At 44.1% G+C, this 21,359-nt stretch overlaps 1 protein-coding gene and 1 long non-coding RNA gene across 4 annotated transcripts in view; one reads left to right on the top strand and one right to left on the bottom strand.

Annotated features, from left to right (window-relative positions):
* Positions 1-21,359, bottom strand: part of sano (CABIT domain-containing protein serrano) — a 232,343-nt gene that overhangs the window by 106,175 nt on the left and 104,809 nt on the right. The window lies entirely within an intron of this gene.
* Positions 3,151-21,359, top strand: part of LOC116427517 (uncharacterized) — a 121,759-nt gene continuing 103,550 nt past the window's right edge. The window contains exon 1 of the long non-coding RNA XR_012999084.1: positions 3,151-3,361. This is a non-coding gene — a long non-coding RNA (uncharacterized LOC116427517). The remainder of the gene's footprint in view (positions 3,362-21,359) is intronic.

Genomic DNA, 21,359 nt, shown 5'->3' with positions numbered 1-21,359 from the left:
GGCATTTTTTCTCATCCCTCGGTAATGTCGGGAGGGAATTTTAGTGCGATACCAATTCGTCAAGCGGTCAGGTAGGAAGCTTTACCGATATTAAATGCACCGATAAAGTTTCTATTATTCGATCGAACAGTACGGGATTGCTCAAGATTCGGTTGCTAGTTGCCAGCACTAAAATACATTCATTGATACTTAACGAAACGAGTATTCGTAAGTATGGTCTCTCTGTGTATTAAAAATTCTCTGTTTCAATCCAACGAGCGAATCACGGGCAAGATGTACAGATGGAGATACCTAATAAATTCCAGTTCATGCATAAATTCCGATTTTTTCCTTTTCGTTTCTGAATAAGGGGCGGAAAAATGTAAGAAATTGCATATCGATGCAGTGGGATACAGGCATCTCGTGATCGACGAGAGGGAATGGGAAGAACGGGGGATACAGTTAAAATAGAGATCGACGTTTTTTAAATTGTATAATTCCCGTGCTTTTTACGGGGCAGTCTCGTCTGTGGCATTTCCTGGTTGCGATCGATCAATTCGTAGCGAGATATCGATAAACCCTCGCAGTAGAAACGATCCTTGTAAAGAGTAATCAGACGAGATCTGGGATCGAGATCCTCGCTTACATAACGTCCAGTCCATCCACAGGAGAAGAGAGATCTTTGTCGTTTGGTTAAACATCCCGCTCTAACGACCGACCGGCGTCCCGTCGTCTCGATCCTCTATCCCGTCCGGATCGAGCCACGGCTCGACGAATCGACGATTTCAGAAACGATTATCATACGATCGCGAGGGTCGATTTGCCGCTCGAAATTCCTACATTTTTATAGAACCGGATTATTCTTCTCGTATTCCGGGCTACGAGATCAAAGAAACGGAATAAATTTGAAATACTCCTTCAGTCCAAAAAACGATTCATAAGTCGACCAGAATTTGAAATGAAACAGCAAAAGTAATTGATACTGCGCGAAATTATCTCATAGACGCAGAAATCTTTAGTAAAAGGCGGGATTTACCCTCAATTTGAAAAAAAAACCAGAGTTAATACAGTATGTTACCAAAAATCGCATTACAGAAGATTCATCTACATCCCCGTTGGCCTGTCTCATAGAATAAATGGAACAACGAGTGATTTAAAGGTTCACGCGAGCGGAACACCGTGAAAAATGGCATTTTACGTCTATTCCGGCAAGTTTTATTGAAGATCGGTAAAGTTCCCATTTCATTTCCACCGTAATGGATGAAACGGACGTTAATAGAGGAACATTCATACCGCTTCCGATATACTATGCTATAAATTGCTCTATCAAACGAATTCCTTGTTCGATTCCTAAACCGATTACTAAATCCCGTCGTAAATCGCGGTGATTAAATTCCGGTTTGGAAAACATAGGTTTCCGTAAATATCCGCGGGGCGAATAGCGGCGCGGCGCCGTGTGGCGCACGTGCGCCGATGGAAATATGGCGGAAGCACGAAGACGCCCGCGTTTCCACGGCCTTCGATCCGCGTCGGGAACAATGGAAACGAACTTTCCTCGCTTTCGACGACACAGGCCCCGGCCGCTGCGCTAGCCGCCGCGCCGTGTCCCGGTGGCTGTGACGCGAGCATTATCTAACTGGCTCGGCCGCGCCGGAGAGAAAATCTCTCTCCGCGCCTAAGTAACCCACTAAACTACAAGAGCGCCGGTGAACGAGGACAATGGATCCTCGAGAGCTCTGCGCGCCGCGAACGCCGCCGCGTGCAGCCAATTGCATTACGGAGAAAGCTAGCCTCTCGCTCGGTATTCTCTGGATCTATCCAACCCCACCTCGCCTCGCCACTCCGCCAAGCGATCCCTCTCGGTCCATTCTTCCTTCTCCCTTCGTTACCTCGGCTCGCGTTATTTCGCGAGCAAACGTTTAGGCCCGATACACACTATCGGTCTGCTCTCGGTCCACTGAGAATTCTTCCCTCGTCTTTTGTTTTCGACGAACAAACATGGAGCGAGATGGGACCAGGTTCATAGCGTCAATACGTACATTATGAACACCTGAGGAATATTCGATGAATGGTAGACCGAGAATGGATCGAACCTTAACACCAGATTTACTGGCATTTACTGTACAGTTTGTTCTACTGTTCTTATAAAAATTGTTATCCGTTCATTTAGATCTTAGAAATTAGAGGTTTAAGAGTAGATAATTAGGGTACATGTTTGTATCACTGCGCTAATAGAAATCGGCACAAACATATGCCACATAAAGCTTATAAAATTCAATACAGCGTTAACACGATCGCTGTCAGCTTCACATATTTACGGCTATAATCCCATATTTTACATAATAAAAATGAAATTAATCCTATAAATATTCTTATTAGAAATTATAAACTACATTATGTTTAGGAACTCAATGACTCGTCCCAGTTTCGTTTTTCTAATATTTTGTATAGATTTATTGAATTGAAGATGATATTATAATTGAGGAGACCGTCACCGAGTTAAGCGCTGGTAGCGAAGCGTTATCCGCTTTTCCGGTGAAAAATGATATTCCGTTGTGATTTAGCGGAAAATTCAGCTGAAGTTTCGCGATTTTTGTAGCTCGATATGAAATATATGTATTTTTTGTCGTTAACGGTAGCAAGAATCGAGCGCCATTTTGAGGACTGCATTATTTGCCTGTTATAAGAGGGTGCAGTTAATCATTGCGTCGATTAATTAACTTCTCAAAGTAAAGGAATTAAATAGGAAGTAGTGTTCTAGGAGAAAACAATTAAACAAAATTCTGTACTTAATTAAATCTGAAGACAATTTACACTTACCAATACTCTAGCGACGATCATACGGTACTCTTCTTAGACTGAATTGGTTAAGTGCACGAATATGATCCACTTGTGTATCAAATATTCGTAGTTCTCTGCAGCTTTTAACTTCGCATGAATATCTGATCGTTTCAAATTTCTTATATGATTCACTTGGACGAGTTAGAAACTTTAACTGTTCAATATAAACTGGAAGTCTTTCGGTTAATAGACGAGCCCGAAACACAATGTTCTCGCTTACCGCCATTTCGACACACTGGTCACGTGATGCAAAGCAGCAACGAAACTGAAGCAGTGCGAAGTTGTCAACTTCTTTCCGCCGGGTCACGTGATCAGTGAGCTACAATGGCTGTGGTGGTATCAGACGTGGTGTTTTGTGCTCTTGAATTAAACAGGGAAATGTCAGTTTGTGTTGAACGATGGAAGATACATACACGTCTAGGGAATCTACGCGTGGAATGTAGGACAATGGCACATTTATATGAAGTTAGAGGTCCCAGAATTCAGCGTATTCTTGACGAACAATTAGAGCGTCTTTCTCCAGCAAAGATGACCACGTTGTGTAAGTAGCTTCCGAAGAAACTTCGAGAATATCTTCAGAATCCAGTTGAAGGTAAACGTGAATATCTTCAACAATTCTTTGTTTATAAATGGTTTCGATTTTTGAGTTCTTTTACAATGTTACATGCAAATTTTACATAGAATTCTTGCTTTATTATTTTCTTAGCACACGTTACAATGTCCCGGCCATATTGAGCAGTTAGATGAACAACTGGCGGGAAGGCGTAGCAAATTCAAATTGCATTTACATTCTCATTGAATTAACCCTTTACACTTGGTTGGTGACTCTCAGTCATCACCTGGTCCGATAAAGTTAGAAAGTTTGATGTTTAATATTGAACATTGTGTAATGCATCGCCATGTGAAATATTGAAGTTAAATAGTTTTGTCCCTTACTTTATCGATTAAATTAAATTAGACTTCCTTTGCACTGGACAATATTTTTCATTACAAACATTCATTATTTTTTTACGAGATATTAATAATATCATTTGCAAGTTACATAAAGGAACATATTACATAAATTATGGGGCAGAATTCTTTTAATTCTATGTTTGATGTGTTGATACCTTACTCAACATTTTATATTGAATTTTTCATTTTATAATTTTGCTGCGACCAATCAAATTGCGACTGTGAGTCGCCTCTCGAGTGCGAAGGGTTAAAAGCAGAAAAACAAAATTCGAGAACTAGGAAAACAATTGTAGTGTATAGGGTTAAATACGAAACCGTCGAGGAAAGGCGATTGCTTATAAAACCGTGCTGCTTGAAACAGAGCCAAATGGTTTTCGAATAGAGGGCTGAGAATCCATTCGAGACGTCGCATCGCGTCGGTTCACCTTTCTCCTTTTCCCGGCCGCGGTTCGCGGACAGAAATATGTCGTGTAAATGGCAACCGGGGCCCGTGTAAACGGTCCCATGCGGAAGGTGATGCAGAGGATCGGTCACTCGCCACTTAACCCCACGGATCAGGAAGTCGTTTTCTATCTTCCCGGCAAACGCCACGTGAAAGGGAATATCGAGAGTGAACGCAGATTGCGATTGCGGCAGGGAGGGGTACGGAGGGGAGTAAACCACGCCGGAGATGTAAAAACATTAATTGCGCTCGGAAACTGTTTTGATCCTCGAGCCGCGTTCGACAACACGGCCTGCCGGTATCTCGCAGCGGCAAGCAAGGAATTCCTTTTGTATTCGAAAATAGGACATTCCATTTTTATCGGAAAGTATTGGCTTCGATTAATTGGTAACGATAAATAACCCGTGTTCGTAGTTGCAAGTTTATGCAACTGTAGATTTCTATGGGCAAATCCGAAGAGATTGAAACTTGGGTATCTATAAGGCCATTTACAAAAATTGTTAGTAACCCTTTGCACTCGAAAAGTTTTTCACTAGAAATACACAAAATTTTATTATGAAATATGAATGACATTCTTTGAATTTAACTAATGAGAAAACACGTGAACTAGAGAACCAAGTTATTTCAATATTTCGCATATTGATGCATTGCACAAAGCTTAATATACTATATAAGACATAATATACTATATAATATACTATATAATATTGTTAACTTTGTTATACCGAATCAAGTAGTGAATGAGTCAGCTCTCGAGTGCAAATGGTTAATAATGTTACTTCGATCCATCGTAGGCAAATCCTTTGTCAGAGTTATTTAATAATGAATTTGTTTTTTCATTCTCAATTTGCTCAAAACAATTCTGTAAATTTCTGGGTACTATTTTAGAAATTGTCCTCGCTTTTCGCTAAGAAACAAGCTTGAGTGACCTCCGAATGGTTAAACAATGGCAGGTAGTTTGTAAAATTCGAATATATAGATTAAAGGGACTGGTGGAATGGAACTATTAAGCATGTTAGAAGAAATCTGTTATGGGGCTAGGGCTGTGACAAGAACACCCCATTAGCCGGCAAGGAATTCCATCAAACCGGCGTGCGCGCCGCCCCTTTTCGTGCCGCCTTTCGCCACGCTTCCATGTAACAGTGTCACGAGCACCGGGGGGATTATGTTTCATGTAAATAGCATTACACGAGATCAGTCACTCGGCGAGTGCACCGCCTCGATTCAATGCAAACGTCTGCATTATTTGACTGAAGTGGTTCGATAGGGGGATCGCACTGCATCCGTCGCGACGCTTGTCAGAGCCAGCACACTGTGCCCGCATTCGTGAAGTCTTCCATGACGGCTGGGAAAGATATAGACACGCGAAACAATTCCCGCCTAGCCAGTTCACCGGGTGTCTCCAAAGTATACATCGCGAGCAACGGTCACAAAGAAAGGAGAACAGGAACAGTTGATCGAAATTGTTCCAATGAAAAAGTTGATTAACCGTTCGAGGGCGAGTATCGGTGGATCAAGCTTTCGCAACTAGAATCGAACCTTGCAGGCAAATCATTTCGTTACTCAAAGAAAATTCTGTCCCAAACATTCTGCTCTGCCAGGACTTCGTAAACATTTCAATTTTCATAAAAGGCCACGGTAAATCCGTCGAGAACACGGTCTTCACTTTCGTTCGTTTCAGAAACATGTTCAGACGTATTTTATACGCGCGGAAGGCGCAGGGGTGTAATGTAACAATTAAGATAAAAACTCGGGTTTTACGCACGGCAAAGCGGTGCCGTTGTTGAATATTTAACGTACTCGACTCTTCGAAGAAGTTCAGGTAACCGAGGCTTTAGTAGGGTACAATCTATTTATTTAGCTAAGCCATTAATTATTTTCGGAATTAATTATACGTTCAGTGGGTAACGGATAATTCGCGTTGTAATCGGGGATAATTTGCCGCGGGACTACTAAACAGTCTAGAAATTATATTTTACAAAATTTCTGCCTTCCAAGATTCCAGCCGGGAATAAAGGAGCCTCCCTCCTCCGTCGCCCCACCCCCTCTTCCCAGGATAATTATTACCCTAGTTGGCTCTTTATCGTACGTGATTTTCACGCTGGCGTAGACATTCAAATTGCACTGGGGGCCTTTACCCAAGCATCAAGCGAGACAGGGCTCGCCACGGTGCGGTAATAAGCGTCGGCGGTGCCGGGGGGCGGGGTGGGGAAAAAGATACATCTAGGGGAGACAACAGACCGAGGAAAACTCTGTTACGTCAGCGACAAAGGAATTACAGCTTGCTGCCCGGCCCGAGTCTATCCACCGACTCGTAAACGTTCGTTTCTTTGGAACCACGTTCGTAATGCCCCTCGTTGCTTTTTAGCTCTAGTGACTTTATAGCGTCGGGGTTACTAGGAGGTATCGAGGTTTCGTAACTCGAAAACGTTCCTATTTACCGGACCCCACAGCGAATTCCCCCGAATAGTAATACCACATATTTATCCCCTTCTATCACTAGAATAACTGGACAAATCGAAACGACCCATTCCAGGATCTCCGCTTTACAGTTATAGAGATTCTGAAAGTGCCTTCGCGGCAGATTATTTAATAAATTCTCTATTCTTTCGTCGACGCCACATTCCTAGCGTGTCCCGCAGCATTGGCGTCGCCACGGGAGACACGCGCAATTCCCTTCCTTTCGAATACGAAACATGAACGTACCAAAATCGAATCAGAATAACGTTGAATCCAACGATCACAGATCGCGGATTCCTCGAAACTGAAAACCGTCAAGTCATCGGGACCCCATTCGACCTCCGGTTTCCAGAGGTTTCTTGGCGGACATCACGCCCCCGGGTCTCGTTAACGGCGGAGGTGCCGCGCGAAAATTTGCGAGCCGCCGCGGTGTCGCCGACAGCAGGGGTCCCCGGTGACGAAGGTGTCGTCGATGGCGCGCGCTTCCGCGAAACGAGATATCCTAGACGAGATGTCCCGTCCGCGATCCTGCGGGACCCGCGGAACCTGACGACACCAAGCTGAATTTACGCTCGCTCGGTCGCTCGCGCCGCGCCGCGCTCCGGGGAATTCTCGATTTCCAGAGAACCTCCGCTCTGGGCCCGGCTTCTTCGCTTCTTACTCGTCTACGAGCCGGAAAGTTCATTACTTCGAAGCGGCCTCGCCGTTTTCCGCTCTGAATTTATGGACCCTTAGGGCCGGTGCACCCTAAAATGGCCATTGCCGGTTTTTCTTGGGCACCGGCCGCTCGTGTTCGACGGGTTCCATCGCTTTTATGGGCTACATACGGGTCGTGTGTGACTCGCGGATTGGCTCGGCCGCACGGTTTATGTGAGTTATTAAGCGTTCGCTTCGGCTTGATTTAGATCTCGGTTAGAGTGGACGGCGCGAGTTGGGCCGCGTTTTCATCGGTCGCGGTTATAATTGAGTTAGGGCCTGTGACGAAGCGTTGAGTTACGGCTGATCAGAGGACTTTCGTCCTCGAGTCGGGCTTAGGTTCAGTCTACACCGCGAATTACAGGGGAAAGAAGTCCTGTCTCGAGTCTGGGTTACGACTGTATTAGGATTTGCTTTCTGTTTCGTTTGCGACCGGATAATATTGAAATCCGGCTAAAAGCGATGTTGGCTTTTGGAAACCAGAAGTTCGGGGAACGGACTTTAAATTGTTGCTAGGGAACGGGAATTAGTTTGACAATGAAAAGGAATCAATCTTTATCTGGAACATCGTTCTCTCGGCTGACTGATATACACAGGCTTCGTGTTATTTCGGCTCGTTTATTTGCGGATCGACAGATTCACGCGACGAAAGATTGAATACGAGGAAATTAAGATACGATCTTGTAATTGCCGCGCCTTGAGACAAAGGAACCCGGCGATCGTAGATACCGGGCAACAGACTTTATCCTCGATGGAGAATGGAATAGATAACTTCCTGAACTCGGCCGGATTCATGGCCCGATCTAGAACGTCCTTTAGTACATTGTTGTACCGTGCAATTTTACGCGCAGGGAGTTTCTATACTTGGAAGTACCGTCTACTGCGGAAAATGTGTAGTTGAGTCGTGAATTGACCTTGTATGGTGCATCAGTGATACAGAGATTGATAATAATCGGTAGCAGACCGAATTAACAAGAATTTCTCTGCGCTATTAAGAACCTTCTCGTGCTCTATATAGAATTAATTTCTTCTGCAAATTTATTAACTGTTACTTGATATATTCAATATTACATAATTCAGTATGATATAAGCTTATGCGTGGAATGCACAATCTTCAAAAGAAGAACAAACTGGAGATGCAGAAAATACTTTTCAAATTTCTATATGGAATGCTATTTTGAACGGCGAAAGCGGTGAATGGAGAGAGTCTCGTGAATCAGTTGGAACTTCTCCGCGGTCTGTACCTTTTCATTTTCTGAATCTAGATGGTTTTGACCCAGTTCAAGTTTGCCCGTCCCGACCAGTCAACCCGGCAGTCAATATTAGTTCGTGGATAGAAATGTGCACTATGCGCATTATGCGGCGGAATGAGGCTGCTGTAACAGTATACGTTACGTCGTCTTGCCTTATGTGGATCACTCTTACTACGCGACTTCAGTTTCTAGGGGACATGAAAGTCCCGCCGGTCGTAACGTATGACGTGTACGCTGGTCAGCTTCAGCTTCTTGTCGATCGGTCGTCATCGTCTCCTATTACGCAGCTATTCGCGATCTATCCTAGATCCTCCTAAGAACGTTCAACATTGACCAATCAGTATTAACCTTTCTAGGGTCGGAAACTTGCAGAATTCAGTAGCTAAACAGCATAGATTTACGGAACGAAGTTGCTAATGATTTAAAACATTTCCTGAAGTATTTTTCTCTTTGATATTAGTGTAAGCGTAACAAAAATGGTCGTTCTTCGTGGCAAAAAGGATCACCTATTTTTCACATATTATCTTAACCTGGGAACAGTTATATTTTAGCGGCAAGAGTTGATAACATCATTTATAAAATTTCCAGGTGCATGATTAATCATAAGATCCCAAATCGAATTAAAAAAGATAATAATTTCTCGAAAACTACACCGATATACGTATGAAACAAAATTGAAAACAGTAAATTAGATAACAACGTTCTCCAGATAGCAAATATCATCCGGTCAATAGAATTAACCGGAGTTCCAATGTAAACGAGCGAATCCAGTCAAAACGTAACACCAGGAGCCCGAAGTTGGCGCTTGCTTTATTTTATCGGAATCATCGAGCGGACGCGCGATCATCCGATCGTTATCGACGCACGCGTGTTCCGTCGAAAGGAGGAGAGTACACGGGGAGAAAAAAATGGCGCGTGCGCCGCGTGAAATCGTTCGAGTCGTAAGAAACGGATGTTAATTCGACGATTTACCATTTAACGCTACGCCGGCCGTGCGCGCGCGCTCGCGCGGCATCCACCGTCGGCGTCCGCCGGCGTAACGCCGCTCTCGCTGCCTCCCTGATTTCACGCCGAGTAATTTAATTAATCAGAAAGATAGCGGTTCGCTTCGTTTCAAGAATCTAGCTGCAGGAGGGCAGCAATTAGTTCAATTTTTCTTGTCCTCTTTTTTCCGTCGTATCTTCTGTTTCTTCTTCCTCTTCTGTTGCTACTTCTAGTTCTTCTTCTTTTCCTTCTTCTTCTTCTGCTACTGGTATTTCTTCTTCATCTTCTTCTTGGTTCTCTTCATCTGTTTCTTCTTCTTCTTCTTTTGCACTTCATCTTCTCCTTCTTCTTGTGCTTCGCCTTCTCATCTTCTTCTTGGCTCTCTTCATCTTTTTCTTCTTCTTCTTCTTTTGCACTTCATCTTCTCCTTCTTCTTGTGCTTCGCCTTCGTCATCTTCTTCGTGGTTCTCTTCATCTTTTTCTTCCTCTACTTTGCTCCCTTTCTTTTTCCCTTTACGAGCGAGCTCGTGGCGCCGTCGGCGTGAAGATCACTGCAGATAAACCCGGGACGATTCCTCGAGGCCAAGGGCAACGAGGGGGATCGGCCGCTGGATAAACGGATAATGTTCATCGAATTAATTCGCGGATCGAATCGGCCGGGAATCGGTGACTTCCGGTCGACGCGCGTTCCCTTCTTCTGCGTTTTCTCTTCTTCCGGGATTAATCGACGTTCGTTTCGATTAATTTCAACAACTGACGAGGTTCTTTTTCTCGGGAGAGCGATTCTGAGAGTAATCGCGTGCTCCGAATCGATCCAGTTGGAAAGAAAAGTGTTTGGGCGTATGCTAGACAGTCGTGAGTTGCTGAGATTTATGTTGCATCGATTGTTTCTGAGGTTGAAGCTTCGATACGTGAGTTGTAGGTTCGTTACTTTTGCTCGTTTGTTATTCGGGTATAATTATCACTAGGAGATCTTTGAAATTTGATTGATTAATCGAGTACGTATGTAAATCTGTTGCTCTGGCACAGACTTGCTTCACTTTAAAGGCGACTGGACTAGAATCAATATTGTAAGATTAAAAATCTATACTTAATTTAATGTTGAATGTTTCGATAAAGATCTATGCACTGACGAGAACTTCATCAATATTCCTCTTCTTGCGTTATTTATATAGGAAATAAAGCATAAAAGAAAGTATAATATTTATTAAAAAATGTAATGTAACATAATGAAACCGTGCAATATCGCAATTTTCACATCGAGCAACTGCCTGCTGTGCCTTTACTTTTCGTCGTCGAAGCGAAAGCGATAATTCTTAGATAGTAACCTCTACGTGTTCTATATTTATGTAACACAAATTCACTTTAGGCGAACTTAATATTTGCTACCTTATTTACCAGTCGCTAGCGGAGTTTCCTGACTAACAATGCAATTGAAACTCTTGATAAGGCTTTCACTCGGCCAGGATTAACGTCTCCCGCACGTGATTGAAATCTCGCGCTGAAAGTGAATTCCACGTCTCCGACTCCGCGGTTCTTTTAACCCCGTGCAATGTAACAGTATTCTACCATAACTGCAACGATAATATACACTTATTACTACATCGATGATTAATTCGTTCTCCGGCGAGCGTTTCAAAATGGAATAGGCACGTGTGGCTCGCTTGGTGGTCGATCGAATTACAAGCCGATTGTTTAAAACCTGATTTGTCTTTACATTTCGAAAACACCAATCATTCTACTCGAGTATCTTCCATTTCGCCTTTCCAATCCCCAACCATCGTATATTTTCGAATCTACATCATAGATAATTTCTACATCAATATGCTTACGATTACGTTCTCGTAACAAAAATTCAAAGCTTAAAACAAAGATCACGACTAATCTACCAAATCGTTATTGTCCTCGTTTTGCCAATATATTTGCTTAATAAACTCCGTAACGGATGTTGATAACGGGTACATTAACAAACCAAAAAGTAGAGAAGAGTGATGCTATTTATATATTGACTTAAAAAACTTCCCCTTAAAATCAAATAGTTACTGTAGAATAATATTTGTCTTTATCAAAGGTACAGTTTCAATCTACCGAACACATAATGTATAAAATGCAATACATCCTCGACTTTTTATTATTGCACTTTTTACTCGTCCGAAAGAGTATATTTCGCAGTACCAAACCCAGTCCTAATTAACTGTATTCTAAATATACAAAGCTAATACCCAATGGAACGTCTTCGTGATAAAATCTCAAAAAATTCGAAAAGTGAAGTTAATCGATTTAGCTAATAGTCGGCTCATGTGTTTCTCCGGTTTCGACTTTTTATGCGGCGTTCAATTACCAGCCATGTTTCGATGAGATAATTTCGATATTTGCGGGAAACACCCCCCTCCTGCCGTTTTTATTTTTCATATCTCAGTTTCTCGCAAGGAGCAGTAATGTCTTCAACGATATGTGTACACACGTCCGCTGGCCACTATGTAAACGCAGCTTATTACTTGCACGCACGATTACACTACGTCGCGCGCGCGCGGTATCGACCGTAATTACATCCCCTATTTACTTTACCTAATGAGCGTTTGATTGGCTCTGTTAATTATTGTTAGCCGGCGGACTCATTACCCACGACTAACGGAACGCCTCGATGGCCCCGCGTGCCGCCGTCGTGCCGACGTGAATCGCGTCTCGCCGCCGCGGAATATTTTCCAACGGTTCTTTCGGATGTCCACCGTGATTTATCGATCGTCCGGTGAAACAAAATTCCGCGATCGCGCGTGCGCGCGCGCGTGCGTGTACGTTTTTCCGTGTCGAATCGCAGGAACTGATCGCGTCGACCGTTTTCGTTCATCGAAAAAAAAAGAGAAACGTCTTCCCATAATTCTGTTTCGTGACCAGGTGCACAAGTTCCGCGAGGAGCCGTTTGTTTGGACTGATCCAGGAAACTCGAACAGAATTTAATGGTTTCGCAGAGGCTCTAGGTGTGTGAGATCTTTGGCGCAAGGCGTTTCTGTTTTCATTCCGGAGGTAATCGATTTCGCGCAGAGACGTTTAGAGGCTGAGTAATTGCTAGTTCAAAAGAAAGAATGTTGAAGATTCTTTCAGTATTTTCATTTGCGACTCCCTTGTCGATTTCTCTCTCGAGAACTAGTTTCACGGTTATATATTAGAGGAACAGAGAATTTATATGTACTGATAGAAGATCACGTCTAGGAATTCAGCTGATCGATTCTACTTCCTAGTCCCTAATATCGTCGACCACTAATTTCCTATTCGTCAATACGGTTACACGTAATCGATAAAGGCTGAACTAGGTAGGCACCTCTTTACCATGCTGCTAGACATCAAGTCATCCCCCAACTGTTTATCTAATATTCTAATGTCAATAACGAAGCTACCCCGTTGAAACAGAAAGACATCAATTATCAGGAATGCCGGTATTCCAGTAAACATCAGTAAAACATTGAACGAATGAGTTACCTCTTCTGAAGCTCAACCCCAGGAGAGTTCACCCCATGGAACGATCCAGAAGAACGAGCGAAAGAAGTCGATCCGCGTTCGGAGGGATCGCAGAGTAAGGAGAGGAGAAAAGAAAAGAAAGAAGAAGGAGTAGAAGAACCCAACGATCGGCCACGTGTGTACGTGGAATATCGACTGGAGGTTCGTCGAGGTCCTTTTAAGGTGCCGAAGGGTACCACCTTTCCCCCTGCAGTCGCAGCAGCAGCGGCGGCAGCAACGGCGGAAGGTATTCTGAACGATAAGAGGGATATACCCTCCCTACCTGGCCCTATGGCGTAACAATGCTGGCCAACCGCGGCAAGAACCGTCGGCATCTAATGGAAGGGACTCTGTTTCCTGCCGGGGCTACAGATCGCGCATACTAAAAACTTCATCCTTGGGCTACCGTTACCATCCTCTAGATAGCTACCCGGCGAGTCGTGTTTTCCGTCACGTCGCGGCTGGCGGAACGCCGCGAGATGAAGTCGCATATGCGTGCCACACGATTTTCAACATCGATCAACATCGACCCGAGTAATTGCTACCTGACCCCGAATTTCAGGAGGCTGACGTGTCCGGCCTCACCTGCGGGGCAACGTCTTCCCTCGTCTTCTCGATCCGTGAAGGCTTGGCCTTCGAACGTCTTCTTACTTAGCTTCTATCATTTACTAACATTTGAGGATAGTGACTTTGAAATTTGAGAGAACTGTTGTCACGAAACAATGTGAATATTATTGTTTTTAGAGATACGTAGAGATACTTAAAGAGTTCTTAGATTTAAACGATTCGCAACTATTCGAAGAGCGTCGAAGGAGAAAATACTTGCGAGAATGGTTTATAATAAACTATGATTCCAAGGTGAAGGTGGGATTCTTAGGTTGTCGTACAGTTAGTCTGAAGTTCCTATTGATCTTTAATTTACCGCGAGATATTCATCTAAAGTAGCAATTTCCACCGAGAAAGCAAACGAACGTCGCTGAATCTGGAACTTATTACTGGAAGCGGAGGTAAGGTCGACGGTAGAATGCAGAAGTGTTGGAAGTACGGTCGGCCGTTGCATTCGTGAAGCAGAAGCTCCGAAAATGGTAAAAGCAACACGTGAAACTTCCTCCGCCTCTTCGATGTAACTCTTCCACCGTGTTCCACGGCTAGTCGTCGCGTCGCGACGCGTTAGCTTCCTGCTTCGGCCAGCTTCCCAGCGCAAATTACGCTGCGGACCGTTTAACCCCGCTAATTGCGGACCGAAACGCGGCGGCTTTATCGGCGGGCGATATCGCGCGCGGATTACTGCGCGGCGCATGTAACGCGGGATTCTTTGAGCCGGGCGAAAAAGCGAATGAAATCGGCGACCCAACGCGACGCGACGCGAGGAAGATCGCCGGGAACCCAGAGATTGGCTGAGTTGACCGTTTAACGCCACCGTTTCGAGCGTTCCCGATGCCACGTGGGAATGCGCGAACCTTTCTATTAATTTGTTACTTTAGTTGCCGACCGGATACGCTTTATTTCTCGACGATTTATCTGCTGGCGGTTATTTAATAGTCCCCGGAACCGTTAACCAGGAACGACGATTCAACCCGCCGAGTGTATTTGCCCAGAATCTTTGATCCAATTCCCGCGTTCTTGTTTATTTCCCGAAGCATTATCGGCGTTACAGTCGTATACCGGATATTGTTTATTTCTCGACGCTTTATCCGTTACCTATTACTTAATGGTCTTCCAAATCGTTAAACCGAAGATAACGAATTGACTTTTCCCAGGCGTGTTCACCGTTGATTATTCGGTTCGATTCTTATGTTCTCGGCAATGGTATCTGATGAATGGTTATTTATCGCGCAGTATCATGATATTGTTTACAATAAAAGTTTGTTTCTTGGTTCTCCTTTGTCATTGATTTTTAAGTTGCGTGATGCCGATGCGAAAGAAAGCAAAAAATCTCAAGCGAATTGCCACAGATTTCTGACGTTAACATTCGAAAATTTCGTTTGAAATATTAGCCTTGTAAAGACCTGTCGCTTGAAACGAAATCAGTTAAAGTATCAAATGGAGAAGAGCAGAAGGATCGAATATTTTTGAAGTTATTCTATTTGAGACGACGTGAATTCGCGTCAGTGGTCGCGAATGTGTTAATATATGGTCACGCACAAAACGGAATAATCCCCGTAGAAGGAAAACGAAAGGATCGCGACTCAAAGGAGGCTCGCGCAATTCAAACGGGATTCCTCCGTAGAGCTTTCACGTGGTTTGCGTGGCCCAGCCGCGAAAAGTGCATCTGCGTATGCGGCGAGTGTGCAGCCGCGCGGGTGCAGCGCGCCGCGGCGCGCTGCTGCTCATTGACATTTAACTTTCGAAATTGAACAGAGAGCGGCGCGACGCGGCCTCTCAGACCGCGGCAAAATACCACCGGGCAGATAGAGCTAACATTTAAATGCCATTGCTGCCCCGCAAGACGCATGGCTGCGCCGAGATGCACCTGAAAGGGCTCCCCGACACGCTTGTCTCCTCCGTTCCTCTTCTGCCGCACCGACGCGAGCCCGGTAATCCCAGAAATTTCGCTCGCCGCCGTTTATTCTCGTGCTCGTGCGCCATGAGACCTCGAAACTGTGACCCGAAGAGACTTTAATGAACCGGAAGCGCGTGCTCACTGGAGAACACTTAGAAATGCAATTGGCAACAGTTTACACGCGGTTGTGATAATATTCCTAAGGTTTAGTTTCATTTCAAGCGAACTGTTTAATCAAAGGAGAAAAGTTCAAAGTCTCCAAGAGCTTTTCATGGATTGCACGAGAGAATTCTTGGAAATGTAGCCTGCAAACATTTGTATCCGTTCTGTATTCATAAAGCTTCCCTTCTTCGTAGCGAACTGCGTAATCAAAGGCGAAGCTCTCCAAGAGCATTTTATTGATTCGAAAACTGCATGCACGAGGGGTTTCCGGGAAATACGGTCTGCAAACATTTATATACGTTCGATTGCTATGATATTCATGAAGCTTCGTGTTTTCGTAGCGAGCTAGATGATTAAGAACGGAAAAAAGTCGACAAGTTATATCTGGAAGAGCGTTCATCAAGCCAAGATTTATTTATGAGGAAACTTTCAAATGAAGTTTCTGAAACTTCGTGCACTTTCAGTTGTGAAAATTATTCGCTAAGTTTGGCGTTCCTCGTCCAGCATGACTACGTAGTTTCTAACGAAGAAATATGAAATGAATGCGTTCTGGAAAGCTTCCAGCGATTTGGACGAATGCACTTATTCGCGGAAGAACTTATAAAGAACTCGCGAAACAAGATTTATAGAAACTCGTGTACGTACGATTTCAAGGGAATAAGCGAGGTTCCAGAATTCAGGTCCGGAGAAGTCGATTTGTCACGGTGAAAATCTCATGGAGCCGCGTCGCGGTGAGCTTTCGCTGGCTCGAGGAAGCTTATCAACGTCGAAACTTCGAAAGTGCAGCGCTGGGAACGCAACGGGAGTTTACTCGTAAAAGAACCCCGGAAAGTTTAGCGGCCCGTGTCCCGGGAGGTCGATTCGCGACGAAAGAAAATTGATAAATTACGTTTCGCCAAGTTTTTGCCGACCCGACAGGGTACATTTACAGGAGCGGAGGAGGGTGAGGTGCGCGTGAGATCAAACTTCCGGGTGGCTCGCGAAGTTCAGAGAAAATTGAAGAGCGTCGTTCCGAGGGAAAGGGCAAGTTCGCCAGAAGAAAGAGGAAGATTGATGCGCCTGTAATATTGTTTTCACGCAGGCAACGCTCTCCTAGAGCATCGCGTGACCGTGCAAATACTTCCCGACCAGGAAGAGACGGACATAGTAGCCGGAATGGGGTCCGCGGTTCACCAACTTGTTGCGAACCATTTCCAGATTGCGGGAATCCGCCGCTTTCCATTTCGAACCATGCCAATCCCACTTTCCCAGCGTTATTATTCTATCGGCGATTAATGAAGCCATACTGCAGGGAAATAAAACATTCTCGCTTTACTTTTGAGAATCATTCCCTTCACATATCACTTGATTATAGAATATTTCTATGAATCATGTTTACTCAAAAACGGCTTCATTTAATGTTTTGGCTAATTTAGTTCGGAATATCCGAGAATCATTAAATCGATAAAAGATTAACTGCTTGTCCTGTTATTTCTTTCGCAATTGTGCTTGTTGGAATTACTTTATCGTTAAAAATTTAGTGAAAAAAGAGAATTTCATGCTTATTCTGTATCTACGTTTACTCTGAAGATGAGAGATTGTTAATGGATAAGTAATATTTATGTGACAAGTAAATGAATAATATTTAGATTTGCCGAATTCAGTCTGTTTCGATATAGAGCAAAGGGTTCAAGATGTTTCATTTAATCAGCTATTCCAAACTTATGTGACTAAAATCGATGCAGTAGAAACGACGGATAGAGGGCAAGTAAAAGGCGACTCGACCATCCGAAGCCCTTAATCCGTCGACACGTAATGGGACATAATGCGAAATTAGCCGGTCACTATGTACAGTTACGCATTACGCTAACAAGACTTACTTCCGATTATAGCCAAGACCCCCATTGTTCGAGGGAGCCAAGCATCGTGCTCTTTAGTGGGCCCAGCCTTGCTCTCTTCTCTCTCCCATCTCTCTCTTTTTCTCTCTCTCTTTCTCTTTTACCTTGTCTTGCTCTCTCTTTCTGTCCTCGACTATTCCCGTACGTTGCCCATTTATCTATCTATTCAGTCGGCCTGTATAATGCGCGATAGATTCCGTGTAATCCGGCAAGCACAATGCCTTCAAAAGCCGCTTCCTATCGAGGGGGATCTGACACCGAGATCTTTTCTGATTTACACTCTCGCGTCGACCGACTTCTCTTCTACCCTTTCCAGCGATTTTCTCCTTGGACCAGCTGTTAAGGACCTGGAAACTCGAAGGAAAATAGTGATCCAAGGAGATTTCGACCTTATTTCGCGTGTCTAATTGCTACCTCATCCTTGAATCTCAGGGATCCGAGGAGCACTTGATCTTAAGAACACCTTTGCCATCACCATTGACATTTAGAACCTTCTCCACGCGATTCCCCCGATTCTCGAAGGGAACTTGATCCATTCAACAGCTCGAATTTCATTTGCCTGACTCTGACATTGTAGTTTCGGGTCGCGAGGCTTTTAAAAAAGAATCTCGTGGGTCCTTGATCTCATAAGAAGCTTAATATTCGTTTTTTACTTCTCAAAATTTGTACTTCGAGATTTGGATCGTCATTCACGAAAAGACGTTTCTCGTTTAGAATATCCTATTTACTACTGTCCACTACTTAGAGTTTTCGTTCGACTTCTTTCCTCCGTGTTCCTTTTCGAGTTACCTCAACACCCCCTTCGTTAGCCAGTCCGGTCGTCCGCAACTTCCGTGCAGAAACGCTTGGTGGAAGGAGGATTTTGAATGACGTCGACTTGGCCGGAGCCACGTCACGGGTCAAGCTTGCCTAACCCAGTTATTCATTCGCATGATTGGCGTATAATAAGCTAATATTTACATTGTTTCACGCCCCGAGGTCCGACGCAGATACCCGTTCCTATCGATTTTTGTTTGTACCGAGGAGGAAGCGAGGCGAGTTCTCCTCCGCGATTCAATCGAACGTTTGTATTTTCAGGCGGAACCCGATGGCTTGTTGACGTCAATCTTGTAGAGGCGGATTGAAAGTTATGGGAGAACCTTCGAACACAGATCTAATATAATGGACGCCGGCGATCGTGACGGGACGCGCGTGTGAGCGCACGCGACTACAATATAATCGTGATCGTGCCGTATACAGTTGTCAATCAATGTTCCCGATACCCGGGCCGTTCGAATTTAAAATTCCCGCCGTGCGGACGGACGCGAGCCTCGAGTGCCCGATGAAGATCCATTACGCGGCGATCGAGGCGAATTCGAATCGTGACTACGACGTTTCACGCCTGTGCAGTACTCTTTTTTACCGTTACGACGGGCACAATATCCTGCCGGCTTGGATCGGCCGTTTGTTTTGAGACGACCTATCCCCGTCGACATATTCCGCGGGATTCCTGAGCCGCAGATTTTTAATTGGTCTCACCTTATAACCCCCGGGAACGCTGAAAACGCGATTCGACGCGCGAGCCGAGCTGCTCCGCGTTTTAAGGACTTAACTGTACAGGGCGTTTCAAGCGTTACGAGCTCGCGAATTTGATGTCCGTTGAATGGGGACTCTCGGATTCCTTATTCTTTCGGTGCACGCGAACTCTCGGCAGGCATCCGAGGCTCGGATCGATTTACAGAGAGAGTTGCAAATGTTAACCTTTGAGTATGGACGTGAATTTAACCTTTAAGTATGGAAGTCTGAAAATTACCGATTAATGTTAAATATTCTCGTTCATAGCAATTCATAGAGAAATTTATTGTGTTTATTTGGTTTCGCTTATTTATGTATCTCTACGTAGCAATAGTATCGAGTGTATAAGGAATATTTCACTGGTTACAGAATTCATGACATTTTATATAGAGCTCTGTGAGACTGCATGTTCACGCTGAAAGGTTAAGGCTCTCGGTTATCCTTGCAAGTACGTATAACACCCTTCATTCGTAGATGCGCGCGCTATAACGTGCATGAATCTCCGATGTTTTAAGCCTACAGACATTTCAAACTCGTCGTTCTACTTTGAAGAGATTGAATATCGGTAGGACCTCTGTCACGTAACCATTATAACATCCGTTGAACTATATCCATTCATTGAAACTTCAATCATGCAGCTCTTAAACATCGAACACGTTCGAATCGTAAATCCACCGTTCGAATTAACCTACGCAAACTAACTGCATGAAACATGCGCTCTTGGATCTGCAATTCAATTCTAAAGACATCACTCCCAATGTGGGTCGTTCAAAGTATTGAAAATCCGCTCGGAACACCTGTAAATCATAACACTGGCACTCGAATTAACCCCTTGCACTCGAAAGGTTTTCATTGGAAACATTCAACGTTTTACAGTGAGATATAGAAGATAGCGGGTGTTATTTGCTTTAGCATAATCAATTGTTGTATACTGGGTGAAAATATCGACAAGCCGAAATAGCTTAATATATAATTTACCTTTTACTAATAATATATTATTATTAGTGACGACGGCGTAGGTACAAAGCTTGTTGAGTAACGGGTTCGATAGAGTTTCGGTACCAGATTAACAATTCGAATGTCTCCGCTGCTTGCACTTCGGTTACTTATATATTAAAATATGGAAAGAAAAAGGCGAGGATGGCTAAGACTTAGAGATGAACCCTGGTCGTCGAGACTCAGGGTTCGGAGGTGGCTCTGTTGAAGATGCCCGAAAACGGTGAATCATTAAGGCAACGCGACGCGTTACAGATAACGGATTGGTCACCCAACACAATCTTCGAAAGCCCAATCTCCTACGCAGTTTAATAAACTCTAAAAAAACGTTCATATGACCTAGATCCAGATAAGGCTCAACGGAAATAATTTTATAAAACTAGATATCCGTCAATTATTCACATTTCCTTCTATCGCTCCTATTCAAATGGTCATACAGTCGTATAGATCTTCAAAATTAAAGCAGCATAAATAGATAATTAAGATACATATTCATAGGATTATTTGAAATGAAAATCAACCGAACCTTTCATCAAATAATATCTATCAAATTGAATACCTCTCAATTATTCACATTTCATTCTACTGCTCCTACCAAAACAGATATTCACTCGTATAGATATTCAAAATTAAATCCGCATAAGTAGATAATTATGATACATATTCATACAATTTCGTAAATGAAAATCAACCGTACGTTTCATCAAATAACGTCTATGAAATCTAATATCCGTCATTTGCGTACATTTCATTCTGTTACCCCTACCAAAATAGATATTCCCCCATATAGATCTCCACAATTAGAGCACCTAGTATCATTAAATTCAATTCCGGAAACGGTTTCCTGGCGCACAGAGCGTCCCATATTCGAGGCGCTCACCGATAAAGTCCGGTGGTCGTTAACTCTCCGGTAGGCATTCTCGTGGTAGCCGGCCGATTAGCCGGCACCGGGGATTGTCAAAAGCCCGGGCAGGCACGTGATGTACCGTTAAGCAGGCGTTCGCCTATCGAATATTCGACCTACGACCCGGCGACGCTCGGCAGCGTGAACGCGGAAATGCAGGTATACGCGCCTCTCGCGCGCGGCCGCGCCGGCGGACGCTGCGGCCCTCGAATGACCTTACGAGGAGCCCGTTTGTCTCTTTGCGGCGGCGGCGGCGGAC

This window comes from Nomia melanderi, chromosome 8 (genome assembly GCF_051020985.1).
Source record: "Nomia melanderi isolate GNS246 chromosome 8, iyNomMela1, whole genome shotgun sequence".
Taxonomy (NCBI): Eukaryota; Metazoa; Arthropoda; class Insecta; order Hymenoptera; family Halictidae; genus Nomia; species Nomia melanderi.
The sequence above is the reverse complement of the archived record's forward strand: the minus strand, read 5'-3'. Positions and strand labels throughout refer to the sequence as shown.